Source organism: Schistocerca gregaria, chromosome 9 (genome assembly GCF_023897955.1).
Source record: "Schistocerca gregaria isolate iqSchGreg1 chromosome 9, iqSchGreg1.2, whole genome shotgun sequence".
Classification (NCBI taxonomy): domain Eukaryota; kingdom Metazoa; phylum Arthropoda; class Insecta; order Orthoptera; family Acrididae; genus Schistocerca; species Schistocerca gregaria.
The window spans coordinates 210,416,327-210,432,030 of record NC_064928.1 but is presented as its reverse complement, the minus strand read 5'-3'; the positions used below and the strand labels follow the sequence as shown (position 1 = coordinate 210,432,030).

The 15,704-nt window shown below is 40.9% G+C and overlaps 1 long non-coding RNA gene across 7 annotated transcripts in view; it reads right to left on the bottom strand.

The window, feature by feature from the left end:
• LOC126291928 (uncharacterized) overlaps positions 1–15,704 on the bottom strand; it is a 220,732-nt gene that overhangs the window by 132,702 nt on the left and 72,326 nt on the right. The window lies entirely within an intron of this gene.

Sequence of the window (15,704 nt, the reverse complement as noted above, 5' to 3'; positions counted from 1 at the left end):
GACATGCGATGAAATGCAACCTGCAAGAGAAAATAACACTAAGCACTAGTAGTGAATCTGAATGCCAGCTTCCACAGTATTGCTAAAGAAGTGTCAGTAATGCCCAAGGTCACTGAAGACTGGCCAAAACAGTAACTAAATTAATAGGTAATGTCAGTGCTTTGCAAGAGCCACAGAAAACCACTGAAGAGACAATAGAATCAATGCAAGCAGTGCAAAAGAAGATGGAAGTGTCTATTGTGCAATAAGCACAGGTAGTAAGTAGTTTCTCTCTCCAACCAGATCCAGCTGCTACAGGTAAAATAGCCGAGCAAAGTGAGACTACAAATAAATTCCTCAACTGGTTGAGAGAAAACAAAATTGTAAATGATCCCAAAATTAATAAAATAATAGCCACTAATATAGTGCAGGTTAAGCAGGTTGTTTTGTTTTAGGGCACAAACCCAAGCAGCAATATAAACAGTTAAAAAATGGACATTCTGTCAGGAAGTGGCGGATAGTTAAAACTTGGGCACAATGTGTACGAAGTGGTGGGGAGGAACCATTATCAAATGATGGCTAAACAGGCAGTGCCCGAAATGCAACCCCCAAAATGCAACCTACTTAAAATGACAACCTCCTGGCAGGAGGGCTAACACGAGGTCTTGCAAGCTGCTGAGACCTAATAAGACTGAGCTTATTCCAATGAAGGGAGGACCAACAGTGATGCCAAAGCAACACAGATCATCGGAGGGAATATAGGAACTCGCAGTCTGAGGTGAGAGGACTGCAGCCTCATCAACAGCGTCAACAGCCTAATTTCCTATCACCAGGAACCCGCATAAAGATCACAGTGGCTCCACCAAGAGTGAGCAAGTTGTAAGCATACTGTCATATCGCTGGCTCGGTTGTGGAGTATCTTTGTGGGCAGCCGCACCTGTAGAGTCGAGTACGGGACACCGAACTGTTCTTTGTGGATAGCTCTGCATGTATGAAGCATTGTTAGTATGAAATTCAAGTGTTGCTACAAGTACTATTACAGTAAAGTGATGAAACATGGAAGTGATTCAGAGGAAGGTGCGTAAAGATGTAATTAAAAATGAGCAGTGCTGCTGATAACATATTTGTGTATCCTCTCGTTGCGCGTGTCACACAGCATCAATCATTTGCACCATGTTCAGTCTCCCAGAATGACCTGATGCGAATCAGTAGAAATTAGTCACCATAAAAGAGTGCACCCAAGTGCCAGTGTTTTGTAGCTAGCGTGAGAACGCGCATTCGATCATTGCGTTTCCGCATCATCATTAATGACCCGCGTCGTGCCGGTTACACATGCGCTTGTCCGAATGATATTATGGACTATTAATCATTCATTAATTGGGATAACACTTCTGAATTAGAATGTAAACAGTGCAACCTGCGACTTACTTTTATCGTCTCAGAATATAGTTGTTAATATCAGACGTAGAACAGTGTCGTGTTTTGACATTGAGTGGCTCCTCTAACTTGCTTGCATATTTCTGTAGGTAATTCCAGGCAAGCCAGCTGTGGAGCAAAATAATACGACCACCGTGAAATTACCAGGTACACAGTGTGGGCAGGGCGCATAGTCGAGAACAGCAGAAGTGGAGAGAGCAGTTTAAGGTACCCCCAACCCCATTTGTACTCACGGGTGTGTTACATGGTGACGTGTATTCAGGACCTGCAATTTCAGATAAGAAGTGCTGTATAATTAATTTGGTGAGTGAACTATTTCTGTATAACTGTTAATTTGGATTGTTGAGTGATGGCACACTAGCTGTGGGATGTGTACATCAAAGAACTTTTAAAACAGTGTATATACTCGTCCGATCCATGACGGTGCAAAGAGCTAGTGCTACGAAGTAAACATATTCCACAGCGGTGTGCTTTTGGTGATACTAGCAGCATCTATGTGCAAAAAGGAACAGTTATTTGGCAGCCATTACGGAAGATGACACTAGTGGCATCTATGAAAACTTTTTGGCAGCTATAATGATGTATGACGTGAACGACACCTAGGAGCGACGCTGCAAATATTACCACGTTTTGCAGAGAGTGTGCAGTGCTGACAGCCAGACAGCATCAATTGAGTCACCGCTACTGAACACCCGTGACTACAGAGCCAGCAGACAATGCTAAGTCAATCTCCCATCACAACGTTACCTCATGCAAGTGAAACAATGATAGTAATTCACTGGCAGTGCAGATAATTACGTAATTACAAACTGTGACAGTTAAAACTCTTTTGTATCATTAATTTAATATTACGAGACATTGCTTACTTGCCGCTCGTATACTAAAGTAAATGTCACTACCCGACCCTGCTTACTTAGTGGTCTAATTTTAACAACAGTTAATACAATTGCAAAACTGTACTTACATTAGCTTATACTTCATTCTTTTTCTTCTGTACTTGATCTTGTATGTTATGTGTGCTTCTGAACACGAATTACAGTATTGAATGCATACAGTGTTGCAGTTTGGTTGTGGTTATTGCCATCCATTCTATGCTACGAGTGTTACAGCACTTTGTTTATTTTTTTGCCTGGGTGGTTCAATATGTCAAGTAATGAGCTTGGTATAACTGCAGTAGACAAGGATATGAAAGCAGTCTCTTTAGGCAAAGTAATCAGTTGGAGACAAAAACAGAAGCAAGGAGTAGTGAATTGTTGGATTCCAGTATAGGGGACAGTAGTTTATTAACAGAGATGGGAAGTCCAAATGTGGTGTCGTCACCAATCATGGAAACACCCAAGAGAGATGAGTGTAAACTTACGCCTGACGTGTCCATCATTGACATGCTCAAAACTTGATTGCAGGACAACCACAAACAATTAAGGGAAGATATTAAGTGATCAGTAGAGCATAACAACAAACAATTGAAGAAAGATATTAGGCCATCAGTAGAGCAGATGAACGACTCAGTAAAAAGATCAGCGAGACTAATGAGGCTCTAAGAAAATAGGCTGAGTAAAATTATCAGAGGCTAGATGAACTTACCATTCGGTTTGAGGAGAATGTTGCAGGCAGAACTAGATGTTTTGAAAATGTAGAATCTGAAGTCAAAGAAGTGAGGGAAGAACTTACTACAAAGGTTGAGGTTTACGATGAGCATTTTGAAGAACTGGAAGTGAAACACTAAACACAGGATATCAGCTGTTGCGCTAAAGCAGGATGCGTGCGCACGGCAAGTAGAAGTGGTGTACAGTGAGGTAGGCAAGACTAAGGAACAGGTCGGTCAGCAGGTGAAAAGTGAAGTGAAATCACCATTGCATGATGGAAGCATTGCTAGAGGTAGGTCAACTGGTATACAAAATGATGAGGTCTTCCTTTGCATAGGGAATTTAAAAGAACTACGAAGCAAATGGGAGATGGCATCCTAAAGATTTCTTAGATCAATTTAAGGGCATGGGATGAACAAAGAAAGGTATGCTTCGTTGCAGCAAGATTGGAAGGTGGGCTACTAGGTAAGACACATAGGAAGTTTCCTATCGAGCATGAACCCTAGGAATTCTTTAGTTCCAGTGGGAGGCAGGCCAGGATACCAGTTCTCCAGCAGGAGTCTTAGGCCTTCTCCAAATTCAAAAGGACAGGAAGTCTGGGATTTCCACATAAACCCAGTCACGACACAGGTGGACAAGTGGACAAAGTAACGAGATCGAGAACTGCCGAACACTGCACTCAAAATCCACACTGTGCATTTGTCATAAAAGGGTGAGACTCTAGCCGCCATACCAGATGGGTACAAATCACATTCCATCACGCAGCAAAAAAAAACATGAGAGAGCTAGAAGGAAGATACTTGGCCTTCCCAGCCTTTACACCAACATCTAGGAAGTGAGCCATCTGCCCAGATGCGGTTGTATGTTATTGCCCACAAGAGAAAGGTTCTACAATGTCTGGACAGTATTTGGCCTTGTGGCACAACTTTTTTCCGATTGAGGAAAGCAGGGTGATAGTGGGAAGAGGTCAAAATTTCTGAAAAATGGCTGTCCTAAGTGTTGGAGATTGCAACAGGGTCCACAATGACACTGTCCGCTACTGTCAGGCCAGTAACTGGCAAATTGATCTTGGTCCCAGAGAGCCTTTGGAGTTTGGCCCATATCACAGAAGAAGGGGTGGAACTGTTAAAGTAAGTATTGAATGAAATCCAGCTAGATTTTTTCTATACCAATGAATACAACAACACTTTGCACGCATCTGTATGTAATGAATGCAGTTTGCCACCATAGGATGACTGTTAAAAATGCTGAGAGCACATATCAGTGAAAGATTTATGTCAGCACATGCCTCAGTCCACCAGGGGAGCGGGACATGATGATGTGAAGAGGAAGTTTGATGAATAGAACACTCAGAAGCAGAAAGGATAACGCTTCTGAGGTATTGCACCTGGTCATCATGACTGAAAATCTGTTTCTTTGAAGGTCATCATGGCACGTACTGCTGCCAATCAGCTTTAGTAAGCTGCAATTTGGGTATGTACACAGATGGGGTAGGAGTCAGCAAACTGACAGCACATGGGAAATGGTCGCTCTCGTAGGTGTAAGAAAGAACGGACCACTCAAGATGATAGCAAGCTGCGCATTGCAAAATGATAAGTCCAAATGGAAATAGGTATGCGAGGAGTTGGACAAGAAAACGGGAACTCCAGTGTTAAGGCAGAAGAGGTTGAGTTGATTAAGATCAGCAAAGAGGGCACCTCTGACAGGTTCTAGGAGAACCTGTAAGAGGACTATGCACATTAAAGTTACCAAGTAGCAGAAATGCTTGAGGTAGCTGCCCCACAAGCTACAGGAAGTCTGACCTGGTGACATCGAATAATAGAGGGATATAAACGGTTGTTGTTGTTGTTGTTGTTGTTGTTGTTGTTGTTGTTGTTGTCTTCAGTCCTGAGACTGGTTTGATGCAGCTCTCCATGCTACTCTATCCTGTGCAAGCTGCTTTATCTCCCAGTACCTACTGCAACATACATCCTTCTGAATCTGTTTAGTGTAGTCATCTCTTTGTCTCCCTCTGATTTTTACCCCCCACGCTGCCCTCCAATACTAAATTGGTGATCCGTTGATGCCTCAGAACATGTCCTACCAACCGATCCCTTCTTCTCGTCAAGTTGTGCCACAAACTTATCTTCTCCCCAATCCTATTCAATACTTCCTCATTAGTTATGTGATCTATCCATCTAATCTTCAGCATTCTTCTGTAGCACCACATTTCGAAAGCTTCTATTCTCTTCTTGTCCAAACTAGTTATCGTCCACATTTCACTTCCGTACATGGCTACACTACATACAAATACTTTCAGAAACAACTTCCTGACACAAATCTATACTCTATGTTAACAAATTTCTCTTCTTCAGAAATACTTTCCTTGCCATTGCCAATCTACATTTTATATCCTCTCTACTTCAACCATCATCAGTTATTTTGCTCCCCAAATAGCAAAACTCCTTTACTACTTCAAGCGTCTCATTTCCTAATCTAATTCCCTCAGCATCATCCGATTTAATTCGACTACATTCCATTATCCTCATTTTGCTTTTGTTGATGTTCATCTTATATCCTCCTTTCAAGACACTGTCCATTCCATTCAACTCCTCTTCCAAGTCCTTTGCTGTCTCTGACAGAATTACAATGTCATCGGCGAACCTCAAAGTTTTTATTTCTTCTCCATGGATTTTAATACCTACTCCAGATTTTTCTTTTGTTTCCTTTACTGCTTGCTCAATATACAGATTGAATAACAGGCTACAACCCTGTCTCACTCCCTTCCCAACCACTGCTTCCCTTTCATGTCCATAAACTCATAACTGCCATCTGGTTTCTGTACAAATTGTAAATAGCCTTTCGCTCCCTGTATTTTACCCCTGCCACCTTCAGAATTTGAGAGAGTTTTCCAGTCAACATTGTCAAACAGTTTCTCTAAGTCTACAAATGCTAGAAACATAGGTTTGCCCTTCCTTAATCTAGCTTCTAAGATAAGTCTTATGGTCAGTATTGCCTCACATGTTCCAACATTTCTGCGGAATCCAAAATGATCTTCCCCGAGGTCGGCTTCTACTACTATTTCTATTCGTCTGTAAAGAATTTGCGTTAGTATTTTGCAGCTGTGACTTATTAAACTGATAGTTTGGTACGAAGGGAAAACATCAGGTGAGAAAGGAAAAGGTGACGTGCAACAACTTTAAGATAGGTAGTCAGTGAGATGGGTTGCCTATGAATCTCCTTCAACATGATGCCCGCAGGAGATGGAATGCTGACCTCAGGAGGGGGAAGGGAGGGAGAGGGTGCGTGTGTGGAATGGGGGGCAGGTGAGTGGGGAGGAAGGTTAAAACCAACTGGAGAGAAATGTGAAACCTCAAAGCAGTCTTTAGTATGCAATTTTGTTTCCTGAAGGAAGATTAGAAGGGGCATTTGATGCTAAAAGCAGTCAATTCTCTTTGTGGGACAGAAGGCTACCAATGTTCCGTTCGAGGCGGCATGAGGAGGAAGAAATGAATGGGCGTCATCTCAGTATTGTTGATTGACAGTCTGAAGACTTGCAGCTACACTGCATAGGAGCAGGAGGATCCTGCTCCATGAGGTCAACAGAGTCATCGACTTGCTTGTGCTGTAAGTGTGTGGAGTGCAACGCAGGAAACCTGTTTGTGGTGGGCAGTGGCGACATACAAGCTGGTCAGGCTAAGGTATCACATGGCAAAACCATTGAAGAGAATCTTCAAGATGGCCATGGAGAAAACTGTGTGCCTTTGTTGGACTTCTTTGAACCTTTCCAGTTAGCAGAGGAAGACACTGGTGTTTGGCTGGAGGGAAGTAGGGAGTGTTCACAGGAGAACTCCCATTCTTTACAGTCACCAGTTGTGTACCTAATGGCTTCGCTCCTTGAGGCCAGAGTGATGGCTAGTTGCACAGCTGGACAGGGGGATGGTGATGCTATTTTGACACTGGACAATTTCACAATCTCAGAGCTGAATTTGAGGTCACATGTCTGTGTGGCCATATTCATGGAGTAAGAGGTAGCAACTAGAGAACTATGTGGAGTACACACAGTTTGCGACTAGCCACTAACTTGCAGGTGACTGGGGAAGGCACTTTTTCCTTTACCTGATCTCCTGCTCATCATGAGACACAGGACAATCCCAAGAGGCAGCAGCAAGACAGCCACGAAATTGATACAGCACAGAGAAGGAGGTGGACGTTGCCCTCATATGCATCCCTACCACAGGTTAGACATTTGGGTGCGTGTCCCAAGACATTCTGGTGTGGTTGAATTGATGACACTGGTAACACGGTATAGGGTTCAGAACGTAGGGTCGGACTGTGGTAATTTCATAGCCTACATTGATTTTGAACTGAAGCACTACTCTATCAAAGGTGAGAAACCAATTGTGACAACTGCGCAATGAATAAACTGTGTTAGCAGATGCTTCATAAATGCCTGCTCAGAAACACAAATAACTGTGCTAAGCAACAGACTTGAGTCTGTGTGTTATTCAAACCACAAACCACTTTAAAACTGTGTGACAAACTTCAGTTGTGTGAATTGTTAATGTTCTAGTGAATGAACAGTGACAATTTACATTCATGTTAGAGTGACACTTCACACAATGCAACACATGGGCTAATTAGAATGTTTTTCCTATGTTGCTACAGTGTGCAGTGATATATGAAAGACAGTCTGCTATATTTTATGTTTTTCACAAATGGAACAGCCATCAATTGGATTGGCAACACGTGTGCCCACACAGCAACCCAGCTCCATCACACGTGCCTGCTTTCATTGTCCCACCGGTCAGCAGCAAGATACATGAAATGTGCCGTGTGACAGTGACGTCACCCCTACGAGATGGAGTTAGTGGTAACAGTGCCGCCACTGCTGATCAACTTGCTTCACTTGTCTGCACAGTTGATGATGTGCTCGGAGCAATGACTGTTCTCACCACACTGCCGCCACTGTGTGATCAAGCCAGTACATTTTATCAGCAGACCTAACTAATGAAATGTCCAAAGCAGAAATTTTTCGATGAAACATGGACAAGTGCGTGCCAAGAGTACAGTAAAGAATACATTCATGCGTTTTCTACTTTGTCAAATAATGTTTACAGGTGAAGTGACATTTATGGAACTTATGACTTTTACTATAATTTGTGGATGTTTTAATGAGATGACTGATCTGTCAGACCATAAAGATTAAAGACAATTGTTGTAAATACCAAAATTAAAAAAGTTCCTATGTGAAAGTTTACCTGCTACCTGACCACTACATTCAATTGAATTCAACTTTTTATTTTCTATGTTATAAAACTAAAAAGTATCTTTCAAAGAGGGCAATGAAACTATTTTTGTGTGTAGGTAAATGTAAGCCCCAAAGGTATTTTCTTTAAATTGCCTTATAATGTAAAATTGTAATAAATTCTTAAATGTGGCAGCAGAGATGTTAGAAGCAATGAAGGAGAGCAACTGTATTTTTAATTGGCAAATAGCACCTGGGATTGAGTTACAGCAGGGAAGAAAGGGAAGGGCGGAAGGAATCCATGCTGTAGATGCTTGGGAGCAAAGTTCTTCCCCGAATGGCAAATAGGGAGAGGAAATGTAGGTGAGGAGGTCAGTCCACAAAGGAGGACCAGAAACACTGAAAAGGAAAGACAAGGAGAACAAGAACAGGAAGGAATACAAGAAATGTGACATATCCAGGTCGACATGAGAGCGCCGAGAGGTTGGAAAGAGTGGGCAGAGGTGAAGGAGCCCACGAAAAGAGGGGCATAATAAAGGAAACAGCATGGGAATGAGCCACAATAGCTCAGGGCCCAGTGTGCACCATACACAAACTCGTGTAAGAACCACAAGTTCCCTGGGGGAGGTGTGGAGGGGTCTACTGAATTAATTTCTTCTTATATCTACAGGTGAAGCTTTGCCATTCGAGTTAACATGTTTTATTTAGACAACATTTAGTGGAATGTGTTGCATCACAAACCTGACGACTAGCATTCATACGCTTCTCATTGCTGCAACCACAGGAAATATCCAATTTGAATAAGACTCCTTTTGTAGCTGTGTTCACAAACACAGGCAGCTGAGCTTAGGTCTGTTCTGCTAATGTAGTCAAGCGTTCCCTGACTGCGACAAGAATTCAGTAGCACTCATCTCAGTATGCTTCTGTCAGCCAGTACGAGCACTGAACACAATCTTGAGAATGTGGTTGCCGATTTATTCCATTATTCATTGTTGACGGTTGTGGAAAGTGACAAATACTACATAAACAAGGAGAAATGTATAGGATACATGCTTTCTTCAAGCTCAAAAGTCCTGTATCGAAATACCGCTAATGTCACTTGAAACCATCAACACAATAATTAGTCCTGCCTTGACCTGCACTGCTATTGTTCATGAGACCAACTGTAGTAGACTTCTTGATTATACGGAGTTCCTTCTTTCACAATGAATTGGTTTTTTTTAAATTTAATGTGAGGCAAGCGAGCACTGTGGCCAACTTACTACACTGACTCTTAGTATGGCCTGACATGGGAACAGTTCACAATACTGTGCATGGGACTTTCTGATGTCACATGCTGTATTCATGAAGAGCTGTCTATTGACATATGTGGTGATCAGTTGAAAATGCAAGAGGCAAGCATGACATCCAATACAGTAACAATAACCTCAAGTAAATTTATCTTGAGTTTATGCTTTCTCTTTACTGAAGGGTATGTTAGCCCCTAATATTTGTTTATAATATGTGTAACATTCTGCATTCAAGAGGGATAGCCAGTGGTGAAAGATATTCAAGTGTTTGCACGAGTTTATTTTGAAACTTACTACTGTTTTCTTAATACACCAACCCATGAAGTGATACTCGCTGATTTATGAGTAATACGGAGAGGTAGAATTTCCATACGTTTTAGACTACCGGAGAACTAGTTGCCAGTTGGCCGACATTCACATCGTCAAACGAAACACAGACAATATCTAACAATGCCACCTGGTGAACTGACCTGTACAGAGTTCTGACAGAAGTCTTGTCACACTCCTATTGGCCAAAGTCTTCAATTGCGGACTTGCTCACAACTGTCGTTCTGCAACATCTAATCAAAAACAACTGGACAGGAGCACTGGTTATCTAAACAGGTTCGAGTGTGATGAATCTCGATGTGGTTGTGGCAAACCAATTCGAGGCTTAGTCAGAGCTGTACTGAGAGGTGACAGAAGTCGTGTGGTACCTCCTAATATATTATCTCCATTTTCCCAGTGTAGTTCAGCCGCTGGTGGCATGGAGTGAACAAGTTGTTGGAAGTTCCCTGCACAAATACTGAACCATGGTGCCTCTACAGATGTTCTCAATTGGTGAAGTGTTGCCAGTGAAGGTACTGAGCATGAACTGACATCTCAAGTATATCCCATAAGTGTTCAATTGGACTGATGATGGGGAATGTGAGTGGCTAAACCATTTGCTCTAACTGACCATAATGCTCTTCAAGCCAGATGCAAACAGTACTAACCTAGAGGCATGGCATGTTGTCATCCATAAAAATTCCTTCTATTTTTGGTCACCAAATGGCTGAAAACAACCATTCCAGCCAATATTTCTGTTGGACTACATGACCCATTCCATTCCATGTAAACACAGCCGTCACCACTAGCTTGCACAGTGTAGTGTTAACTTGGGTCCACGGCTTCATGGGGCCTACACCACACCAACCATACCATCAGCTCTTACCACCTGAAAACTGGCCACCTAGAGTCCAAGTGATATGGTCAGAGGCCAACTAGAGGTGCTGCAGGTGATTTCCTGATGTTAGCGAAGGCATTTGCGTCTTCTGCTGCGATAGTCCATCAGTGCCACATTTCCCTGCACCATCCCAGTAGATACTCATTGTAAATCCCACATTGATTTATGTGGTTATTTCACAGTGTTGCTTGTCCGTTACTACTGTCAACTCTATACAAATGCCGCTGACCTGTCATTAAGGGTGGACCGTCAGCCACATCATTGTCTCCAATACGAGAAAATGCCTGAAATTCACTGAAACCACCAAACCTTAAGTATTTATTGGAATCTGCCATTACTAACACAGAACCTACGACAAATAGCCAGTCACCAAGCCTCTATCCGTGCCAACCTCAAGATGAAGTAGCTGGCTGACAGCCACAGACAACAAAGATGTTGAGTGCACTAGCTTCATGACAGCATACACACTCCTCTTTTTGAATGTTTTTGTTAATCAATTGGAGAAAGTTATCATAAACATAATCAGTAGTTAATTAGCTCCGATGAGAAAAACGTGACCAATTTTTCTGCAATACATTTTACATTCACACGAGAAAACATTGCCAATTCATACTAACCACGAAAAAGCCCACAGCTAAATTTTTCACCGGTGTAGGTGTGTTCCATTTTTAGTCATAATTGCATTTTCTTTAAAATTGGACAAATAATTGTTCTGCAGAAGTTGATGGGGACTAGGAGCATACTTACGTCTTTTGTGAATACTCACTGAGTTATGATGAGAATGAAAGTGGCTGTGTCAGCCACTTGTATTACGTAGCAAATGGGACAGAAGTGAACAGGCGACAGATTTGGAAATAGAAGAAAAAGCCACTGTATTTGGAAAATATAAATGTTCTCATGTCCCACAAACTCAGAAATAAACATTTGGAAGGAACAGCCAAGTACTTCTGAACCACAGTAAGCTGGAATACACAGCCATTTTTCTTAATTCATTAGATGAAACTTGTCCCAGATAATGTTCCAACAGACACTGATTATGAAATGTAGTACTAAAGGCAATTGACTTAATGTAAAAAATTTGTTTCTATTTTTGTCTACTTTTATTATCAAAATATAGGTGATCAATAATTTTTATACTTAGTCACAATACTCCTTGTCAACAAAATGTTGTCAAAGAGCTTCTTGGGAAAGGATGGTCTTATTCTGGTAACAGCAATTTTCTTTAACTGCCTTACAGTTTTAGTTTTTAAAGCAAAAAGTGTTCTACATATGCCACATACTCAATATTTACTTAAAAATCAATTGAATCTTTCAGTTAAGGTGTATTAGCTATATGTAATACAATAAATACATTAATAATATTGATACAAACAGTAAGAGGCACACAAATTATTATTTTTTACTTTAGTAACACCTGGGTTTCCTCATCACCACTGGGGTACCAGGCTTGATGCGTTACTCTTTGTTTTACATGGCGAGTTTCCCCAGTAGGCCTATTACCCATGATGTCCACACATGCACACACAAGAATCTAGTTGATTCTTGGAGCAAGCATGACACAGTACAGGGTGTATTAGAAAAGAACTTTACAAATTTGAAAATTTAGACCAACTTATACAGGTAACTTACAGACAGGCTTGGTGCCATGTTGACAGAAAACTGACTGTTTTGACTTGTGTGATACGCTAGTACAAAATTGTGCTAACCCAAGCAGAAGCAGCAGATGGTGTGTGCTTTATTTTGACGAGTGTGGGCCAACTACACAATGTAATTTTTGTACAGAATATGGTGAAGATCCTCCTCGTAGGCCTATCATTTTTGAGTGGTCAAAGTGTTTTACTGGAAATATTCAGTATGACACATCCTGAAGTCATCCCTTGGCACATGGCAAACATCAAGTGGGACTAGGCCTTATGTACAGTCCTACAAAAATCAACCCAGCATTCTCTTCTACAGCTCCAGTCCCATGTACAACTGCCATGTGTGAAGTAAATATACGCACTTCAAACCATACAAGACCTAAAAAACAGTAGGACTGATTATAGGATCTTGTGTGGAAGAGTAACAATTTGGATGAAAGATACAATGGAAAGGCTATATTTACTGTGTAGTCAACTTCTCATGCAATAGGTTAAATTAATGAAAAGTAGAATTTGCATCAGTGAAAAACCCATGAACATTCCTCGACATCTCTACTGTATTTCTGAGTCAGAATACCCCGCAACTGAACAAGTCATATGTGACACACTGTGGTCACATGGCCAGGACCTCAGCTTCAGATGGAGTGTGTGCTGAGTAACCAAACAAAGTCACATTGGGGCTATGGAAGTGTAAAGTAAACATTTCCCCATAAAATGACACCAAATCCATGCCCAAGTTAAATGAATAAATCATTTCATTTTCAAAGTTGTGAAGTACTCAATACACCCATTATGTGTGCACATAACTTACCTAGTGCAGCACTGAGTCTAGGAGGTCCATTTCCTTCAGAAGTCAGGACCAAGCCTAAAACAGAAATTTTACCATTTACAAATCTCTTTCCTGGCACTGTACATTACTTCATTCACTGAACTATTATGCTACACAATGGCCACAAATACTGACAAGAGCTACTGCTGCACTTTTCAGCATTCGAAAGTTTCAGTGTACACAGGAATGTTTCTGGAAGCATTAAATTTATAATATGGTTATAAAGGCTGAAACTAGAATGTACCAGTTAACTTGCTTGTGTTCATAGCCAATTAATGAAACTAAACTCTTACAAATGCATTAAACCCATTATGAAATGTTTCTTACATTGTGTTACCTGAAACAACCATTTCTTTTAATACAGTAAGCAGAAACAAAATGCTTGAAAGGCCAAAGTCACATATGCTGCACTTTAACTCTCATATTTGGTTGAGCTTCATTAACATTTTTGACATGTAAGTACATATGTTTACTCAGTGTAAACAGGCTTCAACAGCATACAAAAACCCACCATTATATTGCAAGAACAAGCTGTCATTCCAAAACCAAGCAGCAATCCAGATGGGGTTGGAGTATGTATTTTATTACGTCATGAAAATACATATCCTAGTGCTGTCCCTTTGGAACGTCAACCTATCTGATGAATTCTGTGAAATAGATGAGTCTCAAATTTCAGGGTGTGGAGAGCACTAGATGAAAGATTCAGAGGACTGTCAGTATGGCCTATTAGTTGCAGAGTATTATCTTCCAATAATCTATGAACACATTCTATCAAAGTTCAAATTGAAAAATTCTGGATGATTTTTCAGTTTCCCAGAATAAACCACCTGAGCATCACACTAGTAATAAAAGAGGACTGAGCAAAGCATCAAATGGATTAAAATAAATTTGTAATTTTATTTTCATGCACACAGGAACCAGCTATCAAATATGGATAGGTTATATACATTGACATTCAATTTCTAGTCCCATCCTAGGTAAGTGCTTTTACTAAAATTGTCAGCTGACTCCAGTTCTTAATGATTAGCACCAATCTACTTCCCATGCCCATTCCATACCTCAAATTCGGCTGCCTCCGGATTCAGTGTCGACTGCATCGTAGTTGCCGAACTAAAAGGAAAAACAAACATGGTCATCAGATGGTACGTGTACCCACACCCACACACACAGTGAAAAAACATGCTCCATCTCTAAAGAACGTTCCATAACTGACAACTGTGAATTTCAAAGTTCTGCATGAGACTGAATTGGGGTAGTGCAAGTTCTGTGCCAGTCAGATTCCATATTTTTGCTAGAACCATAACTTCTGCCGATTTTGGACACATTATGCAGTCTGAAGTGAGAGTTACTGGACAGAACTAGAACTAAGAATTGTTTTAACATTGCACTACAAGAAACCTTTTAGACTTTTGTACTCCTTGTGACAGCAGAAGTAGGTGGTGGTGGTGGTGTGGAGCAGCCCACACTGGAGGCATGTGGAACAGTTCTTAACCCGAGTGTGACACTCGGGTAATACTATGAAGAGCTATTCAAAATAAAGCACTCAGTAATGACTACTTGTTGTGGTTTCACAAAACAATGCCCTAACAGTTATCAGTTACCAGTCATTAGCTCAATTTACATGGGGCTTTAACATATGCCCCTGCCCAGGCTATGCTCCGAACAAGGTCTACCTGTGCATCCACAATGAAGTGGGTTGGCAGCAACACTGACAAACTTTGTGATGCTGTAACAGGCTACATGCAACCTCAGTTGGCAGAATTTTATGCAGGTGCATTTTGTCAACTTCTTATAAATGCTCACACTTGAACAGGCCCCCAAGGAAACAATAAAATATGCAATTTTATGATTTTTCTAATTAAATTATTTCAATTGTACCAGTACTTTATCTGTAACTGGAAAGAGGACTATGCACAAAACCCTGTGCACTTATGACTGTTCCATTTCTGAACAATCCCATGAACATACAAGTCATACTTCTGATGCCATGTCTTACCGTTCATACTACTATAGAAAGACAAGATGCTCAATGTTCCCATGTCTACGTTCTAGTCCAGTTTACTTGATTTTACACAATACTCCAATAAACATTCTGACAGACAATCTCAATAATTTTGAAACAATGTACAGTTTACTGTTGAAACTGACTGCACGAAATAAAATGATGGCTGTGAAAATATGCTGTTTTTCTTTCTCACTGTCAAACCACAACAGCACAGCATCTAAACCATTAGAGAAGTTTCATCTTCCACATAATCTTACTCTCATGTAGTTTTAAGACAAACTGGATACAAAACAGTGAGCCAATTGTTTTTCTTCCTCAGTTGATTTTAACAGGAAACAGACTGCAATATGGTTTGTAGGCTTATGATCAGAATACTACTGTGATATAGAAATCAGAAGTTTTGTATTCCTACCAATTTGCAGGTGACATGACTATACTTTCACTGAAGCTACTGTCCACAGGTCCATCAGCTAAGAAGTCTGTCATAGCCCATACAGCAATGATATTC